Here is a 14,656-nt window from a genome sequence, read left to right as displayed (position 1 = left end):
ACCCCCATGTTGTTATTTATGTGCCCCATAGAATCCCTCTATTGTTATTTTTGTGGCTTTATATTATTATTGTTAGGTTGGCTGGATTATATTGTGACTCCTTAGACTCCTATATATAGAAAGGAGGTTTTGTCAATTGTATCATCGAAGAATTGTTCATTTATGTAATGTAAAGGAGGTTGCCCCCTCGAAGAGGCTGAATTCTAAGGCGTGGATCTCTCTTTTCTATCTTTTTGTGGGCTGGTTTCATAACAGACTGTTTGTTCATGAGCATCTACAAATTCTTCTTCAAAATAAATGGTGTACCTTTCTTATAGATATGTCTGTATCTTCTGTTTGTCTTCATCTTCTTTAAAATATTTTTGTTCATGACTATTGATAGTGTGTTAATATGATTTAATATTGATTTTGGCTACACAATCTATTTAATTATCGACCAGGGATAGTAAGCTTGCGAGGCCCTCTGTGCTATATACACAGGAGGCAAGTCCTCACACTTATTAAAATGACCTAGAAAAAATTCTTTGGGATTTGAGGTCTCATAAGAGGATCCACCTATTAACACAACTCAGTTACATGGCTCTACGGTCACCTAACTTTTTTATGGGTGATCTCAGTATCACTAGATGTAAATTAGGTAGTTCTTCAACACTCGATTCTACAATAGGTATTCCTGCAACCCTTGTACATAAGGCAGACCACCAATTCCCTTAAACTATAGCTAAAGAAAACCACACAATCACACCAAAAGAAGTTCACACTAAGCTGTGAATAAAGTATACAACACTTGAAAATCACATATTTGGAATGGAAATTAAATAACAGTAAGATTCAAAATAGTAATGTAAACATACTTGTAAATGAACAACAAATAATTATTGGCACAAAATCGTATGTTGAGTGGCCCCCTACTCAAGGATTTTCCTGTGCCTCTAAGCTTTCTAATTGCTTATTAGATGCACTAGTAAGCCCCAAAACACACCAAATCATAGAATAGAGAGCAAGAACTCAAATAGTCACACACAAAACAATATTGATATATTATGCAGGAAAAATATCATAGTATCCTCCCCCTCTATGCTTAGAGCACTTACACAAATATATACAAAATTCATGAAGTCTAAATTTAAACACACACAACAATATGGTTCATTGAGCTAATTGATCAACAATAGAAATATAAATTGGTTAACAATGTCTATCGGTCTAGTCATGATCTAAACAAGCTCTACTATGCTTGACCTCCAATTGATATGCTTTACTTCTAAAACCCTTTAGATCCTAGGAAACAACCATGTCAAGTGGATCAAATTTCTTAGACAAACTTGTACGTTTTCATGAATGAGTGTATTGGTTGAGATTACATACAAGACTTGGTTACAACTATCCAAAACGCTAGTTGTGGTTTAGAATATCAGAAGGATTATGCCTATTCTAAAATAAAAGAACCCTGAAACCATAACCAATCATATGTATGGTAATTTCACGTGCTTGGATAGTTGAACCAACAAGCCAACATCTTCAGGAGTCCACGAACAACCTAACCTTGTCCACATCACCTTGTAAACATGTTTCTTGTAGTTATAGATCACATCCACCTGGAATGCACACTTAATCGTGAATGGTTTGTACGATTTATTAGGGTGGAAGTATCCTCGAATCACAAAAATGATATAAAGGCTATCTCGCTGGCACATAGCCATGGCATATAAGACCAAAATCCATCATGTAGACAAGGCATATCGGTTGTTGATCAATAGTTAAAACTTTATTCATTACAATCCATTACACACACACACACACACACACACACACACACACACACACACACACAAATTATGGTGCAAGCTATAATGCATTCACCTCTATTTAACCATACACTCCTAATACTCCTTTAACAATCCTTTTAATATTTGATTGAAGCAAAATAAGTAAGTAAGTAAATAAATAAGTAAATACATGCACACACACACACACACACACTTTTGTAGTGATAATTGATGAGATTAGAGATATTCAAGGTCAAAAAATGGAAAATATATAGGAAACAATGGATATTTTGATAATCATAACACTAGCATATGGAGGACCAGTCACCTACCCCCAACCGTTTTGGTTTCATGTTCCCATGTAACCTACTCTGTCTCATGTAGTTTGGAATTAATATCACCCTAGTTATAGGATGGGTGACCAAAGTCTCATGTGTTATATTATCCTAGACTTTTGTCCATAATTGTCCAATTAGACTGCTCTAGCTCCTCATCCCTTTGAGTAGGAGACCTCTTAAACCAAGTAGGAAATGAGAAAAGGGGATAATGGAACTAAATTCCTACCCATCTTGATCTATGATTGAGTAATGAATGTGTGTAGAATGACGCCCGATTAAGACCTAAACTAAAGTATGGGTATCCCATAAGGTGTCTTTCCCAAAGAAATGTTGGCAAACCTTCCCATATTGTCTTGGGCCACCATAAGAGCTTCTAAGGAGTGGGTTCATGCCATCTCATGATATTTAGTAATGATATAACATTAGTTGTGTTAGATAGTAGCAGAATCAGTAAGATCTTCTTGTAACCATGTTCAATCATTAACCACAAGACCAAGCAATGGGTACTCTTCCAGCACCATTAACCAAGCTTCTAACTCAGTCTTCCCATAAAAATATGAGGCTCTCTTCCATTTGATAAAATTATCCATATATGATATTAAGGCCAGGAATTGGACATCCCCAACAAAGGTATTAGGGTTCCAACAAGAATTATCTGGTAGAATAAAGTTGAATAGATAAAGTTCACATAATACATTTTGATCTGATGCATCTAAATTATGGTGAACCCCAATTTTCTCTAGTTTGTGACTTCTAACTTGGTGTGTCCTCCATAGTCATTTCAACAGGATCTGTAACTTCAACATCCTCTTCGTGCCTAAAATCATGAGGTTCTTTTGCGATTGTCTCAGAATTTGTCTCTTTGAATTCTACTATTTCCCCTTCTGAGCTAAAAGTTCCATAGCCATGGGCTATACCATTACCCTTTTGAGATTGTGAAGAGACTCTAGTAGGATACTAGTGCTCAGTAGATGAGGGTATCCCCATATTTAGTTTTCCTTTTTGAATCAAAACCTTTTCTCTTGATTTCCCCTAATTCCATGTATGAAGACCTCCCAAGGGATCTCCAATATATGTAACTCTACTACAATCAACATTTTTATCAATCATTGGTGATCTAATCCAAATTCAAGGTTTTTCTTCTTTCTCTGGACCAAAGCATACATTTTTTTCAATCTTTTCAATAGGAAATATGGCATATTGAGTGGTTTTTGTCTTGAAAGATGCATTAAAATTATGCTATGGTAATGATAAATTAGATTGAATCTCCCCTCACACATCACAAATTTTTTCACGACGTAGAAATCTTGCCACAAGAGGAGAAACGCTTCTCTACAGATGCCCTTCCTCATATCTGGAAGGGGAGATGGCATTTGTAGAAAAATGGAACAACATTTACCATCAATATTAAAGTTCTTTAACCAATTTTCTCCATCATGGGGAAGTTTCGTTATCGCTGAGATCATTTTATCACTAACCACAATGCTAAACCATATAACAAGGGCTTGTACCCCATTAAAAGTATGAGACAAATCTAATGCAATGGCTGCATCATGCATATGAAACGACCGAGAAACTCATACGACCCAACTTCCATGAAAATGTTCCATACCTAAAGCTTAATCGACATAGCACTGATGATTTTAGGCTCAACACAATTCATAAAGCCTCCCATGGTTCCTCCTTCCTATAATCGCAATTACTGAACCCTCATAAACTATCTTTGTAACCATACTTTGAGGATTGACAAAAAAATTGGCAGCCAATTGTGCAAATGAATCAAATCTCCTGCATTTTCTCGGGCTATTGAAACAAGGATTTGCTTATTGTTGAATGATGTGAGATGACATGCCATAGTACTACACATGATGTTTGCATGATACCACCCAAATTTGAAAATGAATAAGGTCCTTGTCACATGAAGATGATGACTTGTCAAACTGACAACCCTTTTGATCTAGGTGGATATTGGTGGCCACCTGGCTATTCCACCTAGAACTCCAGTCGGTTTCATCTGCTTCCTTGTTTATTTCAGTGTTTACTATTTTTAGTAGTTTTTTGGGTCCTAAACTTCCTAAGCAGTTTTGACCCCTGTTGTAGTGACTACAACCACCCTCCAAAATTTTTCCTTAGCCTGTTTTGGACCCTCCCTAACAACCTTACACAACACTTTGTCTTGCTTCGTCAAGTACTCAAGATTTATGTGTTTTCCTCGCACAAAGGTAGCTAGTCAATTACAGTTGATCCATTCCCCTCATAGGATGCTCACCCAGACTTGGTCTAGCTGCAGACCGAGTAGCTTTCCCTTGAAAATTACGCAATACTCTATGACAGCTTGTTGGGATCCAGGAATGCGCAATCATGCCAGCCAACCCTCCCAACAGGATTTGCGCAAATTTTCCCAGCAACAAGCTGTTCAGCCAAGGATTTGCAAAAATCTGGGTAGTAGTCAGCTTCTCTAGCCAGAAATTGTGCAAATCTCCTAGGCAGCCAGCCAAGCTCTCAGCCACAAATGTGCATTTTTCTCCAGTAGTCGAGCAGTCTCTTGCATGTGCAGTTGAGTTGACCGGTTCCCTCTAGGACTGAGCAAAACAGAATTGCATGCATGGGCTACTTCTCCCAAGGCAGCATGCAAAGGCATCCCTTGTTTTAGGGATCTATGTTTAGCAGTTGGAGGTTGCATGCAAGGAGTGATTCCGAAACCTCTCACCAAGTGTTGCTTCCCCTAGATTCGTGGCATCCACGTCACGATATCGATGTTATCAAAACTCATCAACCAGATGTTATAGAGCTCATTCCTCACATCAACCTTACAACTCTGACATCCCACATCACATCTAGGAGCAATCGACACATTCAATTCAACTATTTTGGGGTAAGCTCGCTTCCCATGCCTTGTGCTGCATTTCTATCCCTTTTTGTGTTTTCACTAGTGGGAGTACTATTTGCTTGATTTATTTGAATGCTTGTTATCGTTTACATATATATTAGCTTGTCCTAGCTCTATTTCAGTTTTTGTTGCTATCTCACTACTGTCGCATGCAAGAAACTGTTTTGCACAGACGTTCGCCCAAACGACAAACTGCCTGACCCACATGCATGCTGATATGCTCGCTGAATCCTTCATTCATGTTTTTCATGCATTGTTAATCACTTCTAGTATCACTTAGTTTCGCCGTGCATTCACTGACTTACATGCTTTCAGTTGCCCATCGACAAGTCGGGCAAACCTTGGCCTGGACTCTGCCTTCACCAAGGCTACATTGCACAATCTAGGGAGGGAAGGCTCACCTTCCTCTCCAGATTTGCACATTCCTACCCAAAACCAACCTCCAGGAATGTTTTATGCATTTCTAGAGGACAGTGGCTGCTTGGCCCAAGAAATTGCGCAAATATGTCCCTAGGCCAACAATCCTTCCCAGCTGGAATTACACATTCTGTAATCCCAACAAGTAGCAACCAGACTAGATTATGCATTGCACAATTCCAACAGTCACCCAGTCTCCCAGCAGCCCAAACTATGCCTTTTGTAGTCTTGGCAGTCGGTCTCTCGACCTCTCGGCCGAAATTGTGCAAGCTTCATGATCATTCACCCAGGTATGTTGCAAGTCAGTTCTCATGTTCATTTTGGTTTTCGACTAACAGATTGCTTTCTATGAGTGTTTCCATGTCTCTAGGTATCATAGGTGTTCATCTGCCTCATAGTAGTACATGTACAGTGGATTCCAGAAGAGCAGAGACGAAGACATTGTTTAGGTCATGCTTGGGGATGTAGTCGATCAAGTGTCTATGAGCTTGCCTACTCTCGAAGACATCAAGTTGTTCGTGGACAAGGAAATCAAGAAGAAGCATCACAATGAACAACATCATGAACAACAACTGAAGGAAGCATACCGAATACAATGAATGCAACGAATGCAAGAGGAAGGTTGTTGACAATATAGAGGCAGAGCAAAGTTGCAAGATCAAGCAGATCCACTGATTATGAAAGCAAGTTTGGAGACTCAGGCTATGAAGTGATGACGTGACATGAAGATCACGCGAAGGTAGAAGATGGAACAAAGAAGGAGTTGCATATGCTGAAGCAACAACTCAGGAAGATCATGAAGTCGCACAGATAGTCCAATGAGTTGCAGCAGGAACAAGAACAACAGTGGGCACAACATGCACTCACAGATGAAACTGCACCTGAACAGTTAAAGATCCATCCCAGCAGCTAACATGGAGCATACACGGTGAGTAGTGTTGTTGATCAAATGCAAGGGATTTAGCAATATGCATGTCATTGTGTGCACGCATGCAACCCAACACATTCATAAAACTCACCAAGGCAAAGACAAGAATCAAGTCCAATTGGAGCTAAACATGTACTTCAGAAAATTGATGTGCATGACCACCAATACACCCTTGAAGATCAGCATGGACACTATGCATCAGTGTGTTGTCGGTTCAACCATAGCTAAGAATACCTTGCACATGTTAGTAGACGAGTTGGATGAAGGGGCCGAACGAATGCACCGGTTGCAACAGAGGTAAGAGTTCGCTTCAGCGAGATGTCACCATGAGGTAAATGCACACCATCATGGATGGCCAAGATTGGCATTAGCTCACCAGCTTCACCATCACAAGCATGTCAAAGAGTTGGTCTCACCACAACAGACTGAGTGTCAATGATGTCTTGCAAGGCTTGCTCAAGCCATGCTGTCTCACATGAGTACATGTGCATTGTACTGTTGAGTCATGTCAAGTGTAAGTCGAGTGTCAATAGTTGGATGTAACAATCATAGAGTAGGTGAAGAGTCATGAGGGTAGTTGAACTGTCACAAAGGGGGAACATCAAGGGTCACCCCGCCCTTTGCTATAAATAGTCCCTCATAACTCATTGTATAGGCTTTTGGTCAACCAAGCTTCTACTAAGACTATCTTGAAGAAGGCTTGGACAATACTATAATGCAACTTGGATTCTCCATTGTACGAAGCTAGTACATCTCTTTGGAGGAGCAGGCGGATGTGGCTATAACATTCCACTATTGGGGCTAGCAGGTTTGCATGGTGTATTGTATGATTGTGACTTACACTTCTTTAATAATAAAAGCCAACACATTTTCATGCATATGTTGTTATTATAGTTGGACTGTTCCGGTTGCTTTAATGATATATGTTGTTTAACTTGGAACTCACCTTCACCTTCCTCTCCCTTCGAAGTGTTGGAACCTCTCGTACACATTCCTTGACTCTCTACATTAGTCACACCCTTGCTATTAACAAAGTTATCTTACTTGCCTCTATGCGACATCGCGGTCAAGGCATTACGTTAAGACCCAATGCTGGGACTCCTACACTAAATGGTCTGAGGTCTAATTGGGACTTCTTACCGGGGAGATCCCCTTGACATGTTGGCAGGTCCAGCACCATCAACATTTCTGGCGCTAGAATGAGGGCCTGATGACAAGCAATGTCCTCTCATCCAGTTTTGAACCTTTTCATATCTTTCATGGAGTCTTGCATTCTTCTTCCCCCAAGGTGTTTTTCTAATCGTGAATATGTCTCCATCTCGGGAAGCTTTTCAATCTCTTGTCCACTCACACATATGATGGTGAAGGTGAAGTGGATTGGCCTGAGCACTTACATAAATTTCTTTCCATGATTTATGAGGAAGATGAGTTGATTAACGAACAGGTCGGTTTGTTGCTTGCATAAACACTTCACAAATATCCATTTCGTTGGGTACTCAGCCTATCAGTTGACACTGTGTACTCATGTGAGCACTTTTGTGATCTTATTGAAGACATGTTCTATCATTTTGATCCAGACCATCTTGACCTGAAACTATTACAGCATTGGAGGGCTTCACATGAATCCTTTATTGATTTTTGGTAGCGCTTTCATGAGTTGCAGTTTCAGGCTCCAAGGAGTCAGATTAACTTTGCTTATCTCTGGGACCAGTTCGAGTACTGTCTTAAGAAATCTTCCCATCAAAAGAGGAAGCTTGATGTCAAGCCTCGCTCAACCTTCTTCGTTGATGGAACTATACAATCCCGTGTGGGAGTAGGAATTGTCTTAATGGACTGTCCACCTTCCTCTCATTCAATAGTTCCACCATCACCCAATGATGATGGGGATCATGTTTAAACACCTGTTCATCCTTCACACTCTCCCAACATCACTCCACTCCATTTTCGCGTAGATTTGGTTGTGAGTCCTTCGAGTTCCTGTTAGCTCTGCTACATGCTGCTGATGTTCCAGGAGAAGGAATAAATTTGGTCCTTGGTTGCTGGCTCAGAGATGGTTTATAATGGTTATCATTGTCTCTCCCTATTTTCCTTGCTACCTCCATTTCCTCCTTTCCTTTCATTCTCCTTATTCTCTTAACTCCATTATTTCTTTTGTCTTCTATAAAACCCATAAAACCCCAATAATGTGACCTCACACCATAACTTGCCGTTCCCTTATCTCTCCGCTTGTGCTCTTATAGCTCCCCATTCCTCCATTTTCCATGTATTCTCCCTTAGCATCGTTATTTTCATTTTCCTTTATAAACCCCGCTTAAGCCCTTTTTCCAGCTCCGGGGCATTTTTGTTTTAACACTATTAAACCCCACTTAAGTCCTTTTTTCAGGCTCCTGGGCGTTTTTGTTTTAACACTATAAAAGCCTGCCTAAACCCATGTTCCTCTAACCTCCCGGGTGCATATTCTAAATCCACATGACCATAGGCATTTAGCCACATGCATATAATAAAAATCATAACCCTAAGCTTTAATAAAGCCCAGGCCCACGGCTTTCACCTGTCACATCACATTCGCTAAAGTATGATTGAATCCCGCCGTCCAATCGCGCCCGCCTTATCATCCGATGGTGTTCGCGGCACCTGCCCCGCAAATTTGCACGTCCGCTAGCCCATGGGGAAGCGGTTTCCCGTCGGAACCTGCAGCCACATGGCACAATTTTATTGGATCGTGCTCTCATGTACGTAAACCAACTTTTCCCGAAGAGCGGTGCAGGGAAACCGCTTACCGCCATTCCGGTATGGCCCCTCGCTCATTAACCTGTGATCATCTCTACCGCCCGTCAGCTGTACGATTGTCCATCCTGCGATTGGATGACCCACGATCCTCCTTTTCGCGTTCCGCCCAATAGCCTCCATAGTCCGTTCTCCACCGTCCGATTATACGATCCGACGGCTGATGTTGTCCCAGTGTTGTCTGTGCCTCCTGCCATGAGATCATAGTCGTTCGCCAGTCCCATCCGACGGCTAGCATTCGTCCCTAGCTCGTTGTTCTTTTGCAAAACAATTTTCATGTTTTCGGCCTACCCCGCGCTTCCAAGGGATGAAGGTGATTGTCCTCCAGCACTCTGCAGTTAATACTTCACCCACTGCATTCAAGAGATAGCACGACCAAGGATGAGAAGGACAGCCTTGAGTAGATAAATACGACATTTCACCTGTTCGTGAAGTACAACAGAGCAGCAAAAAGGTCATTTTGTCCATTAAAACAATGAAATTGTATCAGAGACCCATATCTAATTGTAAATGCGGTTGGTGGTCAGTTAAGACCCCTCCACGCATAGGTTAGCATAGATTTTTTGTGAACAAACTCCATATATACCAAAAAGCAAGATGTAATCAGGTTGATGAATGTTATTCTGATGTAAGCTTCAACTTCTGGAGACTGTAACTACTGTGACACTTGCAGCTTCTGGTCTTCATTTTCAGATAATACAAGCTTCTTTTGCAGTTAATTGCTCACTTTCCACTTCATCTTCTTTGTTCTAGGCTGTGCTTGTTATGCATTTATTCATGTGTTGAAGATGTTTATCATTAGAGGGGTTGTCATCCCACCTCTGTGTTAGATTATAGCTAGTATCATTGAATTTTTATGCAGGTTTATGTTATTTTAATGCTAGAGAGCTGTCATCCTGTCTGTGCATTAGGAAATAGATTTATAGACCTTTTTTTTTACTAGTTGCAGTTAACCATCACAGGGTCCTATGCATCTGCTGGTGTGATTAGTATTCTCCATCATCACATTTTCTTTAAAACTGTGAGTAATTGGTGGTGTAAAGCCTTGTAGTCTGGGGGTGTTCACCCATGTCTGGGGTTAAGCATAGTAGAACTGGTTATCCGGCTTGAATATGCAGCATTTCTTTCATTCATCCACCATTTATCCAACATTTTTGTTGAGTTTGTAATGTTCCCGAGCATCTCTGATATAAAACCTAGAGAGTTTCTTGGGGTGATAACATTAATTGGTGCCGTTGCCAGGGAAAGGAGAATTGAAGCTCAGTTTCCCTGGGAGAACGACATAGTTTCAAGCTTTGATGATAGACAAATTTTGAACACAGTTTCTGGTTGTAATCATCTATCTGGTGATTCCATTGAAGGAAGACCATCCTTTGGTGACTCCACATTGGAGTTCTGGCTCAGTTTGTGAGACTTACTCGAAGGAATCCTCAGAAATCACCTGTTGAATCAGTGCCTGAACCTGAGAGGACTGTCAAAGCAAAGAAAGCATCTCAGAAAGGGGCATCAGGATTAGGTAAGCCCAAGAAATCTTATTTGTCTTTGCATGAGGAGTTCTTAGTTGAAAATACACTATTTGAAGACTTAGAGCCTAGTGCTGCTAGTGAACGAAAACTTGTAGAGGTTAATACAATCCCTTGTGCTGTTAGTTCCCCTTTGAATCTCAGTCCAAAGAAAGCTTTCCATACAGTCCAAAACATCCCTTTGTCTCTGCCATCCATCACATTACTTGCTGTCATACAATTTGCTAATGTTCCTCCACATATTCCAATCATGGCAGGACAGCAAGCACCCACGAAGATAGAAAGGATTGTTGCTTCTAGATATGGAACTTTGGTCTTGCCTGTTCCTTTAAATCCTATGCTCGTGGGAGAATATCAGAAATATATGCGCAAATTCACTGGCACAGAGGGAATAACAGTAGAAGAACACTTTGAAGCTTTTTATAGTTATGATGATAATTTAGATATAAGTGAAAATGATGTGTGGATGAGAGTTTTTGTTTAGAGCCTTGATGGAGAGGCCAGGAAGTGGTTCAAAGAATTTCCCCAGAGATCTATAACAAATATTGAAGCTTTAGATGATGCATTTTTGAAGCACTGGTGAGATAAAAAGGACTTGCTGTATTATCATACTGAGTTTGGTAACCTGAAGAGGGAAAATGGGGAGTCACTGCCTGATTTTAATAAAATATTTAATCGATTGTATAGTAAGATACCAGCTAAGGTAAAACCTACTCCCACCTCTGCCAAACTCACTTATGCCAATGCTTTTGACTCTGATTTCTGCTTTTTATTGAGAGAAAGAAGATGTGCCACTCTGGCAGACATGCATGATGCAACCCTAGAAGTAGAGTCTAATATCGTGGCTGCAGAAAAGCTAAAAAGTCAAGCTAACATAAGGACATAGAGAGGTCAGGCCTCTACTTCTTCTGCATCATCTTCAGAACCTAAATTAGACAAAATGATGAAGATGATAGAGTCATTGGCTGCTGAAATTTCTAAGCTAAAGGTTGAGAAGAATTCAGGAAAAACAAGGCAACATAACACATTTGCTCCAAGAAATCAGAATCTGTTCAGAAGAGAAAATGAGCAGTTACAGATGATGCAGAGGGGTGAAGAATCAAAAGAAGAATAGAAAATTAAAGCTCCTTTCCAAAATGTAGTCATGGAGGAAGAACAATTTGAAGAAGATGAGGATGAAATTCACTGCATGGAAGATAAAGATAGTGCTGCATTTTTGACATTGGCTGAGTATGAACAATCATTGCTGCAGGAACAAGACAATCAGGAGTGGGACAAAGGAGCTGTTTTGTAGACCGATGAACAACAAAGATACAACCTGAGGTCAAATGCAATAAATGTCAAGGAGAATCCTGCCCAAAGAGCTGTTTTCCAAGTAGAATCACAGAATACCAGGCAGAGAAGACCAACAACTGATCCAGTCATCCTCAAAGCTCTAGTTCAAGAGGTAAAAGGTTCTGATAAGTTACCTTCATCTTTCAGCTTTGAGTCAGAAGTTCAGAAATTGAAAATATTTGTGCCTCTGGTAGAATTGGTGAGGAGTGAAGTGTTTAGAAAGCCTATCCTTGAAGCCCTTGAGCTAGAAACCACACAAACCTCCACTGACTCTATCAATTTGCAAGATGATAATCCTGCCATTGTGCTCAGCCCTATGATTGAACTTGCTGATAATAATTCTCCATCTTTTTATGTCTCATTGACCATTCATGACAAAATCCTCCACAATTGCCTGCTAGACACAGGGGCCAGCCACAATTTAATGCCTAAAGCTGTCATGGAAGAGTTATGCCTTGATATCACTAGACCCTATCATGATTTATTTTCTTTTGATTCAAGGAAGGTGAAATGTCTTGGATTGGTTAAAGACCTGGCCATTACCTTAACTCAGCTGCCCATGAAGAGTATGATGATGGATATTGTGGTAGCAAATGTGCCTCCTAAGTTTGGCATGCTGCTGTCCAGAGGGTGGATTAAGAGACTAGGTGGGACATTACAGAATGACCTATATTATGCCACTGTCCCAGTTTTTGGAGGAGAAAGTAGGAGATTGTATAGAGAAGCACAATTAGCATACATCATCAGTGATGAGAAGAATCCTAGAAATCATACTATATATGCAATGGACACCGATTTTGGAGCATGTATTCTCCAAATAGAAGAAACTCAGAAGGCCTCAATGCAGATTAGGAAACCAACCGTTCAGGTCAAGCAAGAGCAAGGAAGTCAGGTTTGGGAGATGTTCTTTGATGGAGCATGTTCCAAGGAGACTGCAGGAGCAGAGGTGGTGCTAGTATCTCCACAACAAGAAAGCATTCAGCTGTCTTTTAAGCTGGTTTTCCAAGTCACAAACAATATAGCAGAATATGAGGCTCTGCTATTGGGCCTTAATGCAACAAAAGATAGAGGAATCAAGAATTTGAAGGTGTTTGGAGATGCTAATTTGATTATTAAGCAAGTAAATAAAACATTTCAAGTAAAGCACGCAAGGCTAAAAGCATATGGAGATGAGGTATGGAGAATCAGAGATTCTTTTGATTACTTCTGTATTGCAAACATTCCTAGAGCCCAAAATCAGCTTGCTGATTCCCTTGCTGTTTCTGCTAGTCTGTTTATACCTCCCATGCCTCCCAGACTGGTGTATGAAGTACAAATAAAGTATAGACCATCCTTGCCTGATAATGTCCACCATTGGAAAGTTTTTGAAGATGATGATGAGTTAAATAGGTTTCTGCAAGTCATTGATGAGTTTTCTGAAATGCAAGTTTACCAAGAGAATGAGGTCTTGTTAGAAAATCACCAGTCCCAGCTTAGAAATAAAATTGGTAAAAACAACATTGTCCATCTTCCTAGTAATCATATTCCTAAGGGTCTAATTCCTCTAGAAAGACTGTTTGACCAAAATGATGTGTCTTACAAGGCTTCCCAAAAACAAGACGAATCTGCAGTCTGTAAGCATGATATAGGAAGTCCAGGTTAGCCTAGATGCATAAATTTGTCCACTCATTTGTCAGCTGATCAAAGTGCTGAATACTGTAATTTAATGAGGCAATTTGCTGATGTGTTTGCCTGGGAGTATAGTGATTTGAAAACATATGACAAGAACATAATTCAGCATAAAATCCCTTTGGAGAAAGACACAATACCTTTCAAACAGAAGTTGAGACCAATAAATACTATGCTTCTTCCTCTAATTGAAAAAGAAATTTAAAATCTGCTAGCTGCTAAGATCATAGTACCTCTCAGATATTCAAAATGGGTAGCCAGTCTAGTGGTGGTGAGGAAGAAGAGTGGGGAAATCAGACGGTGTGTTGATTTCAGAAATTTAAACAAATGCTCAAAGAAAGACAACTATCCTCTGCCCAAGATGGAGCATTTGCTGCAGAAAGTCTCAGGAGCTAAAGTAATGTCTTTCATGGATGGTTTTTCAGGCTTCAATCAAATTGCTATGCACCCAGATGATCAAGAAAATACTGCATTCACCACTCCTTGGGGCACTTTTATGTATGCCAAAATGCCTTTTGGGTTGATGAATGCTAGAGCCACCTTTCAGAGAGCTATGGATATAGAATTTGTGGGGGAGAAGGATAAACTTGTCCTCATATACCTTGATGACATAACTGTTTACTCCAGCAGGCATCAAAATCATTTCAAATATTTGAAAAAAGTATTCTTGAAGTGCAGGAGGTTTGGAATCTTAGTCAATCCCAAAAAATCACAATTTTCTTTGGAAGAAGGCAAGCTGTTAGGACATATTGTGTCTACTGCAGGTGTTCAGATTGATCCAGAAAGAGTCAAAGCAATTTAGACTTTGTTCCTAGATCAAAGAAGGATATCCAATCCTTTCTGGGCAAAATTAATTTTGTCAGGAGGTTTATTCCAAATTTTGCAGAACTAGTGAAGCATGTTACCTCCATGTTGAAGAAAGGAGCAGAGGTAAGATGGACTGATACAACAAGGAAATCATTTGAGTCAATTAAGAAAGATATTATGGAGGCTCCCACATT

The sequence above is a fragment of the Pinus tabuliformis genome, chromosome 4_2 (assembly GCF_031772625.1).
Source record: "Pinus tabuliformis cultivar Carrire ecotype Pingquan chromosome 4_2, CPIR1, whole genome shotgun sequence".
Taxonomy (NCBI): domain Eukaryota; kingdom Viridiplantae; phylum Streptophyta; class Pinopsida; order Pinales; family Pinaceae; genus Pinus; species Pinus tabuliformis.
This window is presented reverse-complemented; position numbering follows the sequence as displayed.